The sequence below is a fragment of the Moschus berezovskii genome, chromosome 27, assembly GCF_049115385.1.
Source record: "Moschus berezovskii isolate FMDL1 chromosome 27, NW_MosBer_1.0, whole genome shotgun sequence".
In the NCBI taxonomy this organism is placed as follows: Eukaryota; Metazoa; Chordata; class Mammalia; order Artiodactyla; family Moschidae; genus Moschus; species Moschus berezovskii.
The window spans coordinates 16,412,371-16,433,199 of NC_142486.1; the positions used below are offsets into that span (position 1 = coordinate 16,412,371).

The 20,829-nt window shown below is 52.3% G+C and overlaps 1 protein-coding gene across 1 annotated transcript in view; it reads right to left on the reverse strand.

Moving 5' to 3' along the window:
* SBK1 (SH3 domain binding kinase 1) overlaps nucleotides 1-20,218 on the reverse strand; it is a 51,226-nt gene extending 31,008 nt beyond the window's left edge. Inside the window, exon 1 of the mRNA XM_055409742.2 lies at nucleotides 19,824-20,218. The gene's annotated coding sequence lies outside the window, so the exon portion shown is untranslated. The remainder of the gene's footprint in view (nucleotides 1-19,823) is intronic.
* Nucleotides 20,219-20,829: the final 611 nt, after the last annotated feature.

The following is a 20,829-nucleotide window of genomic DNA, read 5'->3' on the forward strand; positions in this document are numbered from 1 at the left end:
AGGACGTATGGCAGCTGGAGGCCATGGATCTTTGAATCTCTCATCACCTTTTTGGAGAATATATTCTGAAGTGAGAAACATTGTGTTCAGCAACAGTCCTGATGGGCTCCACACCTCCCTGGTGGAAATACAACTCTGTGATGGCAGCCAGCAGGAGGCCAAGGATGACGGGAAGGACAGAGAGGAAAGAACCCGCTTTTTCTGACATCGCAGAGCTGCTGAGTTGTACTTGGAGCTGCTTTGAAGGGAATTCTGTCCCTTGCAGCTGAAAGCATGCCAGCTGATTTGAGAAGACATCTGTGGTTGCCCCTTAGGGATTGAATCCAGGAAATGGGACTGGGGCTGGGGCAGATCATGGGAATTCACCTTTATCTGTTATGTTTTAGTCTTTTTTTGTTCGAATCATCTGACACACATACAGTAAAATGTTACCATTGATTCTAGTTATGGATAGGCACAGGGTTACCCTTTTCTCTGTTTTCTTTTTTTTTCAAAATAAAAATTACTAACTGGGAATGCTTTTAAATGGGATCTGGAACAAAGAGAGGAAAGGGACTTCCGTGGGGTTCCAGTGGCTGGGACTCCGAGCTCCCAATGCTGGGGGCCTGGGTTTGATCCCTGGTCAGGAAACTAGATCCCCCATGCTGCAACTAAAGACCCCACATTCTGCAGCTAAGACCTGGTGCAGCCAAATAAATGTGTTTTTTTTTTAAAAAAAAAAAAAAAGAGAGAGAAAAAAGAGAGGAAAAAAAGAACTTTTTCACTGGGGGATTCTGTTTTCTAAAGCCAGATCTAAGAGCTATCTGAAATGATCTCATCTCTTGCTCTCTGAAGGCAGAAGAGAGTGACAGAGGATGAGATGGTTGGATGGCATCACCAACTCAATAGACATGAACTAGGGCAAACTCCGGGAGATGGTGAGGGACAGGGAAGCCTGGTGTACTACAGTCCATGGGGGTAGTGAATAGTCGGGAATAACCTGGCAATTGAATAACAACAACTCGATCTCTGAGGATCATGGAAATGGGTAGTATTGAGTTGGCCAAGAAGTTCCTTTGGGTTACAGTAAAGCTCGAATGAACATCTTGGGCAACCTAATACATTTGGTTCCCGGGCCCCCGATACCTGTCCCTACTGCTCATGGGAGATCAGGACACTCAGGCCCCTTAGGGCCAGATGTGGCTGCTTCCCTGGAGGTTGTGACCTGAGGATCTGATAGGTCTTTGCCCCTCCCCTGTCACACTTACTGCAGGGGGACCAGGGAGCATCCTCGGAGCAGAGGCTACTCAGAGCCCATTCAATCTCTGCTCCTGCCTCAGGAACGTAGACGTTCTGAAGGAAGCCAGTGCAGTCTGGTACGCATCCCTGGGGGGCTGGCTCTGATGATGTCCTAGTTTGGGTTTCCTAGAAACAGATCCTGAGCCAGGAATTTGAGATAAGTTTTTTGTTGTTGTTGTTAGGTGATCCCAGGTAGAGGGGTAGAGAAAAGAGTCAGGAAGGCAGTGACACTAGTTGCACTGCGGGCAACTAGAGGTGAACCCACTGGAGAGCTCGCAGAGACTGTAGAACACGCACGGACATGCACTGACAGCCCAGCTCATGTCAGTCGTCGGTGAGAGCTGCTGGGTGGGGGGTGCAGACTGTGCTGTGGACGTGGGCAGAGCAGACTGGAACAGAGAAGCTACTCAGGAAGAGAGGCAAGGATGCGCGCGAAGAGAAGTGGGGAAGGGGCCCAGAGAGATCTGGGGCTCCCCAGGTGGCACAGTGGTAAAGAATCTGTCTGCCAAGCAGGAGACCTGGGTTCGATCCCTGGGTTGTGATGATCCCCTGGAGGAGGAAATGGCAACCCACTCCAGTATTCTTGTCTGGAGAATCCCATAGACAGAGGAGTCTGGCGGGCTACACTCCATGGGGTCACAAAGAGTCAGACACGACTAAGCATGAGCAGGCACGCATTCCAAGGAGACACAGGCAAAGAAGGGACACTGTCTGCCACAAATAACCAGCGCTTAGAACAGGGCCCTGAGGCTGGCTTGATGCCCACCTATTCCAGCTGCAGTGGGATTCTGGTACCCAGTATCACCCGTCCCTCATTTTCAGCAACAGAACCCCAATTTTCCTTTGGGGACTCACATTCCTTGACATACCTTTCCCTACTCACTATGGGTTCTGAAGGTGGGCCTTACCTCTTCGGCTCTAGGGCTGGGCTTGTGACCCCAGCTCCCATCAATTAGCATATGCCAGCCCCCTGGCCATAGTGCTTGTTTCTGAGATGGGTCTGTGACCCACGCCAGGCTGATGTGCCAGAACTCACTATTGCACTGAAAGAGGGTGAGGTGTCAGCCTGGAGTTGCTTCCACCAGGGAGAACCTCCCAGAGGAAGAAGCCGACATAGCAGAGAGCAGTCAAGAGAGGGAGACTGTCAGAAGCTGCATGCCATCATTTGAGCCCCTGGATCCAGCCATGCCTGAAGTCCCTGGACTTTTCAGTCTTGTAACCTGATAAAGTCCCTTTCATGCTGAAGTCAGTTGGAACTGGGTCTCTGTCACTTACACCCTCAAGTGTAAACTATGTGTAAATGGGGGTTTCTAAAGTGTTGAAGGATGCAGGTGTAAGTGAAAGGTTCTCCTCTCTGTCTGCCATAATCACTATTTGCTCAGCATCCCAGGATGTCTGAGGAGATTCTCAGAGGGAGCTCAGTGTGTCCAGGAGCAGGAGTTTGGAATCCTGGGAGTTCCAGCTCCTGCCTCCTTAGGGTATTGTTCTTGGGGTCATGTGAGGAGCTGGGGGGTCACAGCTGCGCATGCAGGGTGGGAGCCTGGACTGCCACGTGGCCCAGTTCCCTTTAAGCATCAGGAACCTCTGGGTTCCTGCATGCCTGCATGCATTCACACTTATTCATGGGCACCTACTGCACAAAGGCGGCTTCCCTGACGGCTCAGGGGTAAAGAATCCACCTGCAATGTAGGAGGCCCAGGTTCAGCCCCTGGGTTTGGAAGGTCTCCTGCAGAAGGGAATGGCAACCCACTCTAGTATTCTTGCCTGGGAAATACCATGGACAGAGGAACTTGGCAGGCTACAGTCTATGGGGTCGCAAAAGAGTCGGACTGAGTGACTAAATAACAACAACAACTGTAAAAGGGTACCAGGATAAAAAGGTGAGCTAAACAGACAATCCTTGCTTTCAGGAGCTTCCAGTCTAGTGGGGGGTGGGGGTGGGAATCGCTATACTAATTACACCAATAAATGTCAGATTCTGAGCTAAGTAGGTAAAGGGCCATGCCAGTGTTCAGGGCCTCATCTTACTCCCTTCTGATCTTTGATGACTGCCCATCTCTCCCCTGGAGTCTGCTCAGCAGCTCAGACACACGTTTTCTCCTTTATACCTTCCGGATCTTGTACACCTCAACTGCGGAAGTCCCACCTCAGGTCTAACCTGCATCCTGCCTGCTGCCTGCTCAGCCCGCTTTCTTTGCTTTGGTCCCCAGGGAGGCGAAGGCCATTGAGCATCTTTTCGTGTCACCTCACTGCTCAGGGATGACTCTCTAGACATTTATCAAGCATCGAGGGTGTGCCAGGTGTTTCCAGAAGGCTAGACCTTCCCCAGATGGAGAAACTGGGGCATGACGGTGGCAGTCCTGCGCTAACAAGGCCAGCCTCTCCTGTCCCCTGCAGTAGGAACGGGACACCCCGTCCTGTGCCCTTCTTGCTACTCGTCCTCTTAACCTCTCCCAGGCCAAGGGTTTCACTAGACTGAGGGCAGGAGGAGGAAGGGGCAACAGAAGATGAGATGGTTGGATGGCATCACCGATTCAATGGACATGAACTTGGGTAAACTCCGGGAGATGGTGAGGGACAGAGAGGCCTGGTGTGCTGCAGTCCATGGGGTTGCAGAGTCGGACACAACTTGGCGACTCAACAACAACAGCAGGCCAAGGGTCCTTCCCAGCTGGCAGCCCCTGCTTGCAGTTCCCAGGCCCGGTCTACCGCCTGCACCCCAGAGCCTGCCAGGGGGTAGGGGTGTCTCCCTGACCCCTGGGGATGGCCCCTTCTGCCTGTCCCCTCCCTCCTCCAGCCCCTCCTACTTATTTAACAAACACAGGTTTGGCCAGAATTGAAGCATTTGAAACATATGAACACACTTAAACCTCATAATATACTTACTGTGTGGGTGAGAGATCATTTTGTGTCCGAGATGCAGGGAGGGGAGAGGTTGCCGAGGCTGACCCACTAGCTGGGGCTCGAACCCAGGCCAGCTCTGGAGTCCACGCCCCTAACCACCCGGCTGCCCAGCCCCTCCAGCCCCCACCATCCTGGCCTCCTCTCACCTGATCCCACTGATCTCACCTGCATCCCTCTCCCCACCCACCGCTCACTCTCAATTTCCAGTCCTTTGCTTCTGGGCTGCAGCCTGGGGAGAGGCACTGGGCTGGTCCTTCCAGAGGGAGGGACACTGGGTGGAGGCCTGAGTGCTGGGGGGCCCAGCCCCGCCCCCACCGGTTCCCAGTCCTGAGTGGATGAGAGGATGGGCTGTGCCAGGGCCCTGGAGGAGGTGGGCAGGGTTGCAGCAGGGAGGGGAGGCTGGGCGGAGCCAGGCCTGCCAGCCCTAATTAAGTCAGTTAATTAGGTGGGGAGGAGAAGCCTGTGGGAATTAATGAGCTTGGCTAATTAAGTGGATCTGGCAGAATGGCTCCGATCCTAGTGGCTCGGGAAAGATGGGGGCTTAGGCAGGACACAGGGTGGGGGCAAAGTGCTGGCCACCTCCCCTTTTCACCAGATCTGCAGCCTCCACTGGGCTAAGGCCACTACCAAGGCCTGCACTGACCATCAGGGTCTGCGGCTACCTCCTGAATTTATGGGCCATGTATGCTACTGATGGTTGGGTTGAAGTCCCCATCGAAAACCTGGTCCCCTGTTACCCATCCCTCAGGGGTTAAAGCTCTATCCCTCTTTTGAACATTCCGGAGATGGAGGCTGAAAATGAGCCCCGACCAGGCTCCTAGCAGAGCAGCTACGACAATCCCTGACCGGGAACCATGACTGCCACCCATACGTCCCCCAGGTTTCAGAGGGAAACCTGCCTGGTGCTCTCCCAGCTCACAGATGCGGCGACTGAGGAGGAGAGGAAGGGGCGTGGCTTATCCTCCGCCCATTGCTCGCAGCAGCGGCTGGCCCGGGAGCCTGGAGGCTTTCTCTTGCTGGGCACTATTTCCCTCTGATCATGGGGCATTGAGTAACAACAGCAACAGTGCCCCTGGCTGGAGTACATACTGTTTGTGAGGTGTGTGTCCTTGACACAAGGGCCAGCTACAGAATGTGAGGCTTCTTGTCTAGAAAGCAGGAGAGAAGCTTTCCCTTCCTACCCAAAACTCTCTCTCTGCCTGCCACAGTGTTCTATATTTGCTATTGAACATGAGGCTGCCTTGGGCATCACGGATGCCTGGGGCCCCTTGATACACACCCAACACGGAACCTTCCTGGAATCCAGGCCACTGCCGGACCAAGCACATCAACCTTGACTGTGGCATGCAGGACCGTAGTTCTCCGACCAGGGACTGAACCTGTGCCCCCTGCAGTGGAAGCACAGAGTCTTAACCCCCGGACCGCCAGGGAAGTTTCACATGTGCCACTGTTACTCAGACCTCACTCACACTTCAAAGATGATATGATGAAGAATGGCAAACTGCTGGGAATACCCTGGCAGTCCAGTGGTTAGGACTGTGTACTAACCTAAGGGCGTGGGTTCAATCCCTGGTTGGGGAACTAAGATCCCACAAGCTGCATGGCACAGACAGAAAAAGGAAAGAAAAAAAAAATTCTAAGATACCAACCACAGAGCCCTCGAGTCCAAGTTTGGGGCCCTGCGTGATATATGTTGACTGAGTTCTCACAGCCACTCTGCTTACTGATATGTTATTGCCCTCGTTTCACACATTTGTTCATTCATCCATTCAATTACGAAATATTGTCAAGTGCCTCCTATGTACCAGCAACATTGGCAGGCAACAGAAAAATCACTGCCCTCGTCCACTGGAGTGAGGGAGAACACAACAAACAGGGGATGTGAATAAAGAATCATGCTTCAAGGGATTAATGGAGGGAAGAAGTAAAGCAGAGAGGTCTTCACAGAGAAGGCTCCTTTCAAGCAGAAACTTGAAGGAGGTGAGGGAAGAAGGGAGCCAGGCTGAAATGAGGGCAGGCAGAGCAGGTACAAGTGGGCCAGCCAGAATGAAGAGCCAGTGCAAAGGCCCTGAGGCCAGACTGTATGCTTGGGATGCCCAGGAACAACGAGGCTGATGAAACCTGGGAGGAGATGAGAGGTGATGGGGACAGTTCATCCAGGGCCACAGTAAGCCTTTGCCTTTGACTCAGAGCAGTGGCAGTCCTTGGAGGATTTTGAGCAGAGGAGGGAGGAGGTGGATTATAGGTTTTAACAGGCTCCCTCTGATGGCGCAAGAAGGGAAGTGAGGAGGCTCCGGTACCCAGCCAAGTGGAACAAGATAGCAAGGGACCAGGTAGTAGGAACAGAAGTGATGAGAAGTGACAGGATCTGCTGACAGATTGGACAGTGGGGTGGGGTGTGTGTGTGATTTGCCCTCAGCCTCTGGACTGTGAAATTCCACCAACAGCTGAGGACACCAAGAGACTCTCTGGCCCCTGGATTCCTTGCCCCTGAAGGTCTGCTCTCATTTCTGGGACCGTACCCCTCTACCTCTGCATTTCTGCCTGCCTGGGGCCAGTGGCCGCAACATGGACAAGGTACATGAAGCCTCTTGGGCACAGTTCTCCTTTCATGGAGTCACACACTGAGACACGGAGTCCCCAGGGAGGCACTGTGAATGGGGTGCATCACGCGGGTGGGTGGCAGTGGTGAGCTGGCGAGCCCTAGCCCGTCTGAGTGGTGGCCTCCCCTCCCCTGTGGCCCCTTGCTGTCACGTGGGAATGTGAACTCAGGTTTTCAGAGCTTCTACTTTTCCAGGAGAAGTTAGAAACCTGGATCTGATTTTTTAAATGTTGGCAAATCATTGATAAAAAAAATGTCAGGAAAGCTAGACCCCTCTGAGGGACCGAGCATAAGACAAGAGGGGCTGCTTCTGTGGGTCTTCTACACACCGCGACCTCCACACCAGCGGCCTCAGCCAGCCTAGGAACACAGATACACGAAGACACTTCTCCCCGAGGTGTGGCCTCGTAGGTCAGCTCTTGGCTGGCCTGGGCAGGATCCTGGAAGGACTGGGGCAGTTAGGATGGCTCACCCGCTCTGAGCCCTTGAGGGCACCAGACAATGACATTTCTCAAGGATGATATGGTTGCCAGGCAAGGGCAGCTGCTGGTCCCCCTGGTGCCTGGAGGAGCAGAAGGCCTGGGATCAGAAGGACAAGACCATGGCCAGGAATGAGCCACAGGGTGAGTTCTGCTCCCAAACAAGAGAACCAGCAAGACTGAGCAGGAAAGGGAGGCGCCCAGGCTTGTCCCTGCCTTACTGGCCACCCTTAACCCTGCCTCTGCTCTGGAACATTCCAGAAGGTGACCTCTATTTCTCCCCCTGGATCTGGGCTGGGCAGGGCTGGGCTGAGGGGGTGCAGGAGAAGCAGAGAGAGACAGAGGCGGTGGCAGAACCTCCTGCACTGTCAGATCGGGTTAGCCATCGCCTGGTGTGGCTGCAGCGCTTTACACGCCTGACCTCATTCATCCTCTGAACCGTCTCAGGTCAGGGTTACAGCTGTACAGAGGACGAAACTGGGTCACAGAACGGTCGAGTAACTGGCTACGGTCACACAGCCTAAAAGTAGCGGAGTTAAACCCAGGGGTGTGTACCTGCAGAATCTGAACTTGGACATAAAATCTGTCAGAAAGAGACCGAAGCATCACGGACGGACGGAACGAGCGGGGCCGTCCCGGCATGTGCGGGCGCGGCGCTCCCTCTAGTGGCCGACCCGCCGCAGTGCAGGACAGGCGCGGGGCTCGCCAGCCGCCGGGCTCGCGGTCTCTGGGCCACACGGGGCCCCTGCAGGGCTTCCCCTTTCCCCCTGGTCAGGCTCCATCAGCGATGCCAGCCCCAGGGAGCCTTCCGATTACTCCCCTGTGTCTCTTTCTCTCTGTCAGAACCTGGGTCTCCTTGTCCATCTCCGTGGTTCTCAGATTCTGCTGCACATTCTAGTCTGCCCGGGAGCCTTCCGAAGTCCTGATGCACGGCCACGCCCAGAGCAAAGGAATCAGCCTCTTCTCTCACCATCATTAGACCTTCAGAGTTCAAACCTCAGATGGAGGGTGGAGATCTCAGCCTCTCGGTTCTCTGGCCTTTTCTGACACCTTTAACCCTCTCTGCTCCCTTCCACCTCTGAGGCTCACCTCCCGTACCATGGAATTACCCAACACCCACCCGCTCTGAGATCTCTGTTGTGATCACCTCCCTCTGTGTTTCCCCCTCCATCCTTTTCATCTGGTACCCACAAGCAACAGTTTTTTGACCCCATCGAGGCCACCAGTCCACGGCCCCCATCCCTTTCTCACTGCCCATCAGCCCCCTTCTGCCACGACGGTCCAGCGTGCCCTGCTTGGGCTCCGCACACCATCACCATGGCTGCTCCTTGCCACCCTCATCTCCACCCCACTGTGCCCAGCTTTCCTGTTGGAGAACCTGCCTGGCAAAATGCCAACCATCACCTGCTTTCTGCCTGCACCACACAAGCCAGCACTGGTCCGAGGGTCCCCCAACAAGTAGAGAGTCTCCCTTCATGGTCTTCAAGGGGCACTCGCTGCCACCCCACAACCCCAGTATGTCTGCCAGTGGCCCTTCCCCACTCTCTTTGACCAGGCCTTCTCAAGTTTGCTTGTGCATCTCCTAGGGATCTTGGTGAGGCCTGAGCTTCTGCGTGTTTAACCAGCCTCCCGGGGGTGCTGATGCTGTTGGCCCCTGCACCCTCCTCTGAGTGGCAAGGTCCTCCCACCTTCTCCTCTTGTCTCAAACCATGGCTCCCATTTCACTGAGAATACAGGTGGACCGGATGCAGTTTTAGTGACTCCCTTTATCAAAGCACAAACCCACCCAGCCCCTCTTTCCTCACTTCTTCCAGCAGCTTCAGTGGAGCGGGGGAGGCCCTTCTCCCGAGGCCAACTCCTCCCTTGGGCCCTGGATTCTTCAGGACTCCCCTCCACCACGTCTCCATCAATTTCTATCAAGAAACGCAGGCACCTCCCACTCCCATTCCCCGCTGCTTTGGGACAATTGTTTCCATTCTTTTAGCTGATTATTAGTAATTTTCATTCCTGTTTCCTGCGTAGCATCATCTCCACTTCCCACGCTGGAAGTTGAAGATGGAGCTCTCTGATGTCCATTCCCTCCACTTTCTGTCTCCCCCACTCCGGAAACAGTTGCATCTTAGTATTGATAAGATTGGTAGTATTGGCAGGACTTCCTTGGTGGTCCAGTGGTTAAGAATCCACCTGCAAATGCAGAGGACATGGCTTCGATTCTTGGTCCAGGAAGATCCTGCGTACTGCGGGGCAATAAAGGCTGTGTGCCACAATGACTAAGCCCATGCCCTAAAGCCTGTGCCCCACAATCAGAGAAGCCACCATAATGAGAAGCCTGCACATGGCATCTAGAGAGTAGCCCACACTTGCCACCGCTAGAGAAAGCCCTCGTGCGGCAACGAAGACCCAATACAGCCAAAAATAAACAAATAAATAAAATTAAAAAAAAAAGATCGATAGTGTTGGGGACTTTCCTAGTGGGCCAATGGTTTGGTGGTCCAGTGGTTAGGGCTCCGTGCTTCCACTACAGGGGGCATGGGTTCAATCCCTGGTTGGGGAACTTTGCTGCACAGCCAAAAGGGAAAAAAAAAAGATTGATAGTATTTACATAGTGTGGAAACACAACTTTCTGTGGGATACTATGATTTCTTTCCCCCTTTTCCTTTTTATGATAGATTTTCTGTTTTAGTTTTAGATTTATAGAACAACTAAGCTCAAAGCACAGAGAGTTTCGTGTATACCTCCCCCCTCTGCATTTTCCCTGATTATCAGCATTTTGCATGAGTGTGGTGAGCTTGTTACAATTGATGAACCAGTACTGATAAACTAATATTAACTAAAATCCATAGTTTCCATGAGGGCTCCCTCTGTTGTACAGTCTATGGGTTCTGACAGATGGATGGGGTCATGGACCCATCGTTAACAGTATCATACAGAATTTCCACTGCCCTAAAAATCTTCCGTGCTCCACCTACTCACTGCCCCCTCCCCACCAGCCCCTGGCAACCACTGATATTTTTACTGTTTCTAGTGTTGACTTTTTCAGAATGTCACAGAGTTGGAGGCATACAGCTCAGCCTTTTCAGCCTGGCTTCTTTTACCTTCTGGTGGTGGTGGTGGTTTAGTCACTGAGTCATGTCTGACTCTTTGCAACCCCATGGACTATAGCGTCTCTGTCTATGGGATTTCCCAGGTGAGAATATTGAGTAGATTACCATTTCCTTCTCCAGGGGACCTTCCTGATCCAGGAATTGAACCCCCATCTTCTGTATCGGCAGTTGGATTCTTTACCACCGAGCCACCAAGGAAGCCAGTTGGCTTCTTTCACCTAGCCATATGCATTTAAGATTCTTGTATGTCTTTTTGTGGATTCATGACTCATTTTTATCACCGAATAATATCCCTTTGTGTGGGTATATCATAGTTGGTTCATCTATTCGCCTGTTGAAGGACATTTTAGATGCTCCCAAGTTTTCAGGCAATTATGAAAAAGAGCTGTTATAAACATCCATGTGCAGGGTTTTGTTCAGACATACGTTTTCAACTCATTTGGGTGAGTACCAAGGAACGCTATTGTTGGATCATATGGTAAGACTATGTTTAGCTTTGTAAGAAACTGCCAGACCCTCTTCAAAAGTGACTGTATCATTTTTGAGTTCCCACAGCAGTGAACCAGAGTTCCTGTTGCTCCACATCCTCACCAGCATTCATAGTTGTCAATATTTTGGATCAGTGTGTAAATGTATCTCACTGTGGTTTTAATTTGCTATTTCCTAATGACATCTGGTGTTGAGCATTTTTATAAGCTTAATTGCTGTCTGTATAGCGTCTTTGGTCTAGTGACCGTTCGGATCTTTTGCCCCCTTCTTTAATGGAGCTGTTCATTCCCTTTCTTCCTTTTCTTTTTCTTTCTTTCAGCTGCACTGGCTCTTCATTGCGGTGCGTGAGCTTCTCATTGCAGTGGTTTCTCTCGTTGCAGAGCACAGGCTCTAAGCTGCTTGGCCTTCAGTGGTTGCTGCACGTGGCTCAGTCGTTGCAGTTCCCGGGCTCCAGAGCACAGGCTCAGTAGTTGTGGCGCATGGGCTTAGTTTCTCCTTGGCATGTGGGATCTTCCTGGACCAGGGATCGAACCCATATCTCCTGCATTGGCAGGCGGATTCACCACTGAGGAAAACTTAAATGTTTTCCATTTCTGCTATGATTTCCTTTAGGATTGATGGAAATCAGTCCATCCTAAAGGAAATCAGTCCTGAATATTCACTGGAAGGACTGATGCTGAAACTGAAACTCCAATACTTTGGCCACCTGATGCAAAGAACCGACTCACTGGAAAAGACCCTGATGCTGGGAAAGATTGAAGGCGGGAGGAGACGGGGATGACAGAGGATGAGATGATTGGATGGCATTACTGACGCGATGGACATGAGTTTGAGTAGGCCCTGGGAGTTGTCGATGGACAGAGAAGCCTGGCGTGCTGCAGTCCATGGGGTTGCAAAGAGTCAGACATGACTGAGTGACTGAACTGATCTGCACTGAACTCTGCTATGATGCCCTTTTTTTGAAAATTGAAGTATAGTTGATTTACAATGCTGTGTTAATTTCTGCTGTAAAGCAAAGTTATTCAGTTATACATACGTATATATGTACATATATAATATATATTCTTTTTCATTCTGACTCACCACAGGGTAGTGAAGATAGTTCCCTGTTCTTTAGAGTAGGACCTGTAGTTTATCTATTTTATGTATACTAGTTTGCATCTGCTAACCCCAAACTCCCATTGCTATAATGTTCTTAAATTTTAAGAACTTTTTTGTTTTGTTCATCCTCAGAGGTTCGTTTTCTTTCAAAATAGCATCTACTTTTCATTTCATTCCTAAATCTCTGAGTATAGTAGCACTAGTAGTTTTTTTTGGGGGGGGTCTCTACAGGTGGTATTAGTGGTAAAGAACCGGCCTGCCAATGCAGGAGACATAAGAGACACAGGTATGATCCTTGGGTTGGGAGGATCCCTTGGAGGAGGGCATGGCAACCCACTCCAGTCTTCACGACTGGAGAATTCCATGGACAGAGGAGCCTGGCGGGCTACGGTCCACAGGGTCTCACAGAGTTGGACACAACTGAAGCAACTTTGCGTGCATGCAGGGAGAGAAGAAAACTAAAATAGGAAATAAGAGACCAGCAAGAACGAAATATCCATCGTCAATATACTCAGAGACTGAAGGGAGTGCACTCTGCTGTGTCCTGCCTGGAGAGTCTGGACCAGATTTCACTGTGCTGGGAGCCGAGGGGGGAAGGACACTCCAGGTGATGGAGGCAGGGGCAGGACACACCACATTCAAGATGCAAATATTCCAATAATCCCTCCAGTAGAGCACAGAACTCCTCCTTACCCTCATGGTGCCCTGTCCTCCGGCTCACAGACCCTGTGTTTTATCCTCTCTGGGGAATAAGCCTTCAGTCTTTGTCAGGGGAGGGGAGGGGCAGCTGCCCCGCGGAGCTGAGCAGAGAAAGAAATCTGAGAATTAAAGCCCTTCTTAGACCAATCCTCCTGGTTTTGGCCCTAGCTTTACTCCCCCTTCCAGAGGTACTTAGTCCATTAACAGTAGGGCCTTTTGAGGTTTTGTGGTGGAAACTGTGGTGCCTTTGTTTTATTTTCTCATGCCCGATTTAGGGTTCACTTGAGGTGCCACGTCACTGGACTGCTATATCCCTCGCCATGTTTGTCTGTTTTCTAGATCCCAATGTCCTGTTGCTCTTGTTTCCTTTTTTCACTGTATAAGTACTTGCTGATTCATGCTGTGGGAGGCAGAATAATGCCCCACCTAATTCCATTAATGACTATGTCGTCATCCCCAGAACCTGGGAGTATGTTACCTTCGGTGACAGAAAGAGGCTTTGCAGGTGTGATTAAGCTTAAGGACCTTGAGAGGGGAAGATAATCCTGGCTTGTTCAGGTGAGCCCAAGATAACAGCATGCAGCATTAAAAGCTGAGACCCTTTCCCAACTGTGGTCCAAGAAAGATGGTGAGAGAAGCGGGGCCAGAGAGATGCTGCCTCGCTGGAAGGAGGGGGGCCCTCTGGAAGGCTGCACTTTGGAAAAGATAAGCGGGTGGAGTTTCCCCTGGAACTTCCAGAAAGTTCTTCCAGAAAGAGTTCCCAAGAGCAGCCCTGTCAACATCTTGACTTTAGCCCAGGGAGACCCGTGTTGGACTTCTGACATATAGTCAGTAAGATAATCAATTTGGTTTTAAACAACTAAGTTTGCAGTAGTTGGCACTGGTGGCAGCAAAATACAAATAAATGCACCTTAAAACCCACTCACACATGGAGAAAAGGGCCTCTTACGTTGTTGGTGGGAATGTAATCGATGCAGCCACTATAGACAACAGTATGGAGGTTCCTTAAAAAGCTAAAAACAGAGTTGCCCTACAACCCTACACTCCCACTTCTGGGCCATATATCCAGAGAAAACCCTAGTTTGAAAAGATACATGTACCCCCAGCGTTCATAGAAGCACTATTTACAATAGCCAAGATGTGGAAACAATCTCGATGCCCACTGACAGACGAATGGGTTACTAAGATGTAGTATATATGTACAGTGAGATAGTACTCAGCCGTAAAAATGAAGTAATGCTGTTTGCAGGAAAATGGCTGGATCTGGAGATTATCATACTAAATGAAGTAAGTCAGATAAAGACAAGTATCAGATGATGTCACATATGTGAAATCTCAAATGTGATACAGACAACACAGAAACAGACTCACATAGAAAACAAACTTGTGGTTATCAAAGGGGAAAAGAGCGGGGAGGGATAAATTAGCAGTTTGGGATCAACTGATACACATTACTCTATATTAAACATATAAGCAACAAGGTCCTGATGTATAGCACAGGGAACTATATTCAATGTCTTGCAATAAACCATAATGGAAAAGAAAAGAATAAAACCGACTTGTTTCTTTTTCATGGGGTCTCAGGACACAGAGAACTTAAATGTGTGTGTACAGTCCACCATTACTAACCGGAAGTCTCCACTCACCCCTGCTCCTGTCTCCACCCCGCCAAGAACTGCAATTATCCAGGTCACTTTCGACTTCCGTGCTGCTACATCCATTCTCCTCCTCCTTGGCTGTTCAGCATCTTTGAAGCCAGTTGTCCACCTCTCTCTCTGCCTTGAGACGCTCGTCTCTTGGTTTCCATGGCTACCCGCGCTCCTGCTTTTCCTCCTACTTTATTCCTCTTCCACCCTTGTTAGCATCCCCTCCACGTGACCTCACATTTGCAGTGTTCCTCTGGGCTCCATCCCGCGGCCTCTCCTCTGTCTCTCCAGCGTGACCTCATGGCTTTCAAAGCCACCTCCATGCCAGAGTCTCTGATATCTCCGAGGTGGCCCACAGACTCCCGCTTTGAGCTTGTCTCTTAGCACCAAGTGCTCCTGTGACTTCTTCACCCGGGCGTCTCATGCGCGTCTAGGTTGAAAACCTCCATGGCTGAATTCCTGAATTTCCCACTATATAATCTCTTCCCACCCTTGAGCCTTCCCCTCATCCACACGTTTATCCAACCTAGAAACCTCAGATTCATCCTTGATTCCCTTCCTTTAACCCATCAGCAAGTTCTGTCTCCTAAATATATCTGCTGCTAAGTCACTTCAGTCGTGTCCGACTCTGTGTGACCCCGTAGATGGAAGCCCACCAGGCTCCCCTGTCCCTGGGATTCTCCAGGCAAGAACACTGGAGTGGGTTGCCAAGAAAGCATCTATTTCTCCCACATCCTAGGAACACCTCAGTCCAGGCCAACACCACGGCCCCCCTCCGTCCATCACCATGACCTCCACACTGGTTTCCGGTGACCGCTCTGGCCTGGCTGCCATGGATTCTCCCCAGAGGAGCCCAAGTGATCGCTTAAGATGTCAATCAACTTATATCACTTCCCCCTACTTAAAGCCGCCAAAGCTTTTCCAGGTGCATTTTCTACCAGAATGAAATCCATCCTCCTCTTGAAGGCCCATAAGGCCTGTGTGATCCAGCCTATTCCCGTATCCCCTCATTCCCTGTGTCTTTCTCCCCATCACTTACCTGCCCTGGTCACACTGACCTGGTATTTTCTCACATTCCCCAAATTCTAACCTGCCTCTGGGCCTTTGCAATCCCTATTCTCTATGCCAGGAATACTTCCCCGACTCTGCTTGGCTCCTTCTCTTTCCTGAAGTCTCAGATGAATTGTCCCTACCTCCCCTCCCCCTTATGCCAAGTGGGTGTCTCCCTACCATGCCTCTGGTAATTTCCTTAACAGCATCTTTTTAAAATATATATAATGTTTATTTATTTGACTGCATTGGGTCTTGATTGAAGAACGCGAGATCTTCGTTGTGTCACGTGGGGTGTTTTGGTTGGGGTACTTGTGACACCCAGGCTTAGTTGCTAGGTGATTGAACCCATGTACCCTGCATTGCAAGGCGGATTCTTCATCACTGAACCACCAGGGAAGTCCTAACAGTGTGTTTTGAATGTGGATGGTTGTATTTGTTTGTTTACTTGTGTTTTGTTTGACTCCCGCTTTGATAAAAGCTCAATGAGAGGGAATTCCCTGGTGGTCCAGTGCTTAAGACGCCATGCTCCCAATGCAAGGGGCATGAATTTGATCTCTGATCAGGGAACTAAGATCCTGTGTGCTGTGCTGCAGGGCTAAAAAAAAAAAAAAATTCCAATGAGAGCAGTGAGAGGTGTTTTCTCTGTCCAATTTCTAGGGCTAGTCCACTGAGGGTGCTCAGTGAAGTCTGCAGAATTTCCGCACGAACACGCTGGGCATCTCTTCTGTGCCAAGTGCTTTCATGTATACCAAACATATCATCTTCACAACAGGACTACGTTTCCGAGTTTCTTTTGAAATTAGCTGCCCTGGCCACATAGCGTGGGCAGGAATGAAGTAGGCCACTTGCAGCTTTGGTTTGGAAAACCCTTCCATGTAATCTCTTCCCTTCTTCTTTGGCTGCCGGTGGAAGCAGAGAATCCAGTGGATTCTAAAGCCAAGGGTGATGACAGCATCACAGGTGGGCGGAGCCTGGGTCCCCAAAAGACTGAGTGGAGCAGAGTCTCCCCTGACCCCGCCCAGCCCTCTCGACCTTGCATGAACAGCCCGGGAGGTTCTGCCCTTTGAAGCACCTGTGGTTCCAGGCTCATCAGAGCCTCACCTTAATCACGCATCAGACATCAAATGGAGATGGCTGGTGGGTGATGCTTTTGATGACAAGTCCTCATTAAATGCAGATGAGTTCTTGGTGGGGGCGGTTTCTCACTTCAGCCCCAAACAGAAATGGAGTTCACACCTCAATGGCAGCACGTTGCACTGCAAGCCATTGTTTCAGTGTGTGTTCTCTGGCTCTTCCAGGGAAATGCCTGATTTGTGTTCATCTCTTTGGCCTCAGCTTCTAGTCCCCGGGAAGCCTTGGGGAATCTTTGTTGAATCCACAAATGAGGGAACTGGTCTCCCTACATCCCTTCTTGCTTCTCTGTCCCTAAAAGCGCCCCAGCAGTTCTTTAATTTTACAGAGGCTCAAAGAGAAGAAAGGACTTCCCCGGCATCCCAGAGAAGCAGGATGCTGCAGAATTAGCACGCCCTGGGGCAGCTAAACACCGCAGCAAACTGGGAGTGAAACCTGGCGCCTTCCAGGGGCTGGAGAAAGGCTGAGAGTGGTGGGGGTGGGGAGCAGGCGCCTCTAAACCCCCAAGGTGACCCCACCAAACCTCACTGCTCACTGCCCCTCCTCCAGGAGGAAAGAAACACTCCAGAACTTCCCCCCGCCAACACTACCCACTAGCACTGCCTGGCTCCTGCAGCCTGGGCGTCCACATCACTCAGTATTTTTAGCTTCACCACCTGGCACCTGTGGTCACTGCCTTTGCCCAGCCTGGTGGTGTCCCCTCTCCAGATCTTAAAGGGCCAGTACCCACCAGCTGGAAAGGAGACCAGATTCTGCCAACGCAGGTCACCATACCGCCAGGACAAGAGGCTGAGGGGCATGCCCTAGAGGAGGAGTCCCCAGAGTTGGAGGAGGAAGATGGGGGGATGAGGGAAGAAGGCAGGATCTCATGACTGCCTGACTCTAGAGGCTGTCCCTGTCTCATTCTGGGGTTTCCCAAATGCTGGTTTATTCAAGCTGCCCACCTGGTGGTGGATATTGTTTAGTCACTCCATCCTGTCTGACTCTCTGCGACCCCATGGACTGTAGCCCCACCAGGCTCCTCTGTCCAAGGGATTTCCCAGACAAGAAAACTGGAGGGGGTTGCCTTCTCTTTCTCCAGGGGATCTTCCTGACCCAGGGATCGAAACTGGGTTTCAATCAAGTGGATTCTTTACCACTGAGCCACCAGGGAAGCCCCACCTGGTGGGGGGCTGATTAGAAATACACATTCATCCCCTCTGAGACGTGAGGCCACAAAGTCTCCAGGGCAGGGCCTGGCAGTGTGTGTTTTTCAACAATCAGCTCAGTGACTCTGACGTTCCATCTCCCCACATCACATCCATCCATCCATCCATTCAGTCATTCAACAAGCATTTTGAGTTCCTATTATGAAAACAGTGATGCTCTCAGGAGTCCATTGTCTTGTTCGGGAAACATTTCCACACCTGTGGTCTCACTGAATCACCTAACTTGGTCCATTTTGCTTCAACGCCCTCCCCACCTATAGATCAAGTTCTGGGCTCAGCAGTCAAGACCCCTGGCGACCTGACCCCTGCAGACCCTGCCAGCCCCACCTCCGCCACGCCCACACAGTTTCTTTCTAGAGTCACCAGGTCTTTGCTCTCTCTCCATCCCCGCTGCCTGGAATGGCCTTTCCTTAACTTCACTCCTAGACTCACAGACGTAGAGAACCATCTTATGGTTGCTGGGGCTGGGGGAAGGATGGGGGGAAGGGATAGTTGGGGAGTTCAGGGAGGTCAGGTACACACTGTGATGTTTAAAATGGGTAACCAACAAGGACCTACTGTGCAGCACAGGGAACTCTGCTCAGTGTATGTGGCAGCTGGATGGGAGGGGTGTTGGGGGAGAATGCATGCTTGTGGATATATGGTTGAGTCCTTTGCTGTCCATCAGAAACTATTACAATTTTGTTAACTGGCTATACGCCAATACAAAATAAAACGTTTAAAAAAAACTTCACTCTGTACCTGGAAGAGGACCTGTCCTTTAAGACAGACCTGCAGGGGCTCCCAGGGTTCCTGTGGGCAGGGGTGGTCAGTCTCTCCCCCTCACTCCCTGAGCATAGCGCACTCATGCCCAACCAGCACCCATCACTGCCCAACTGATCCGCGTGCTCGACGTCTCTCCTAGCAGGCTGGACCCCAAGAGCGCTGGGGTCCCGGCGCTCTGAGTATTCAGCCACTGCTGAATGATGAACTCACCACCGTGCACAGAGTAGCCCACTGTCTCACAGAGAAGACAGAGGCCCATGGAAGACAAATGACCCACCCAGGCCCACCAGTGAGATTCAGGGAGGGGCCTGTCCCAGGCTGCCGGAGCCCATAGCCCCGCCCTCCCGCTAGGGGCCCGGAGGGCACACCTGGGCTGGCACTGGGCCTGCCCTTCTGCCCGCCCAGGGCAGTGCTGACTCAGGTGGTGATGGAGGCGTGGGCGTGCTGGGCTGGAGCAGAGGTGACCCCTGTCTCCCCTACAGATGTTCCATCTATTCCTGGAGCCTGTGGTCACAGCTTGGGAAATGCACTTGGCCGGAGCCTGGGTTTCCCTGAAGGTGGGGGTGGGGAGAGGTGGCCAAAGAGACACTGATCTGTAGGGCATGAACCCCCTACCCCCCAGGGCCCAGTGCACACCCTGCCCCCTACCATGAGTGCATAGAACTCACACCCGGTGCCCCAAACATGTATACAACACACACACACTCACCCCCAAATACCCAATCACCTAGACACCCAAGCCTTCCATCCCCTCCCCTCCCTTTCTTTTATACAGACACACACACACATGCGTGCGTACGCACATGAAGACATTTCCACTTACTAATTCAAAAAAAAACCTAACATTAAAAAGTGTCAGTGCGGTGTAGAGAGGAAAGGTGACTCTCAGCTTGGGATGGGGCAGGGGCTTCCTGGAGGGCTTCCTGGAGGAGGAGGTATGGCAGCTGGGCTTGGAAGGAGGGGAGCTAGGGGAAGGCAAGTCTGGGCAGGGTTTCACAGAGGGTGAATACAGGAGAGTAGAGCGAAGATGGGGTGGGTGGGGCCGATCTGATCTCATAGGCCTTGAATGTCCAGCTGAGTGTTGACTTCATTGTGTGGGAGCCGGGAGTCATGGAAGACTCTGAGCAGAGGGGGCATGACCACAGCGGGAAAGGACAGGAGGGTCTCTGTGGGGGCAGGATAGGGGAGACAGGGAGGAAGCTGTGGGGATACCTGGTGAGAGATCTGGGAGTCTGACACGGGGGGGGGGCTGGTAAGCAGTGGACAGAGGAGCTCAGAAGCAGGACCCCCGGATCCCCAAGGGGCCTCTTCCCAAGCCCTGTGCCCTCACCTTGCCCACCCACGGCCCACCCTCGGGCACTGACCTCTGCAATGGGACCTCTTCCAGCAGCTCCTCCTCCTCTTCCCTGTGGAAACAGATGAAGCAGAAGGCTGGCACATCCTCCTTTCCACAGCGCAGGGGCCAGGCCGGAGGCAGCTCCAGGATGGGGCAGGGGTGGCCGGTGGCGGCCTCGATGGCATCGTCCCTCGCCTGGGCAGGGCTCCCAGAGCCAGCGTGCTCCAGGGTCAGTAGCCTGTTGGCCTCGGGACCCCGCGCCTGCGCTTGCCCACCTGCCACCTGTGCCTTTTCGCTCAGGTTACCCGTCGCCTCGGTGAGTGGGAGAGCCCGTGGCTCTGTCTGATGGGATCGGCTGTCCTGACCCACGGACCTTCCAGCCCCAGGGCTGGGCCCTCGGAAGCAGCTGCCAGCCGCCTGGACTCAGAGGCAGCTGGCCGGTGGACAAAGGTCCAGTAGGGCCCCTCGCCGCCCCTGGTGGCGCCTAAGGCTCCTCGGCTGCCCGCTCCGCTGCAGCCGGTCAGAGGCGTGACCCGGAGGACAGGCTTACAGATGCCCTGTCCATCTGTTCATCTGGCTGTCCGGCTGTCTGCTCCTTCCCGGCTGGCCAGCACAGGCGGTAGAGGTGGTTTCTCCAAGAAAGTTTGTTCTCCCCCGTGGAGTGGGTGGCATGGGTGGCCTCCAGGAGGGAGGGTTGGGACCTGAAGCTGGAAGGTGGGCGAAGACCAGATGAGGCTGGCACGGTGCCCACGCTGTTCACGAGAAAAGTTCTGGTCCCTGGACTCCTGGCTCCAGTGCCAGCTCGGACTGGAGCTCCCTGGGCTCAGGGCTCCTCCGGCTCCTCCAGCGGCGGCGGCTGCTCTGGCACACCGGCTTGGCTGTGGGTATTAATAGCTCCACATTCACGCTGAGAAGCCTGGAGGTTAACTCCTTCCCTGCCGGAGCTGGGAGGCCAGTGGGCGGATGGCCACAGGGAGCAGAGGGAAGGCAGCGCTGAGATCTGCCCGCGCAAAAGCCTGGCCTGGTCCCCTCAT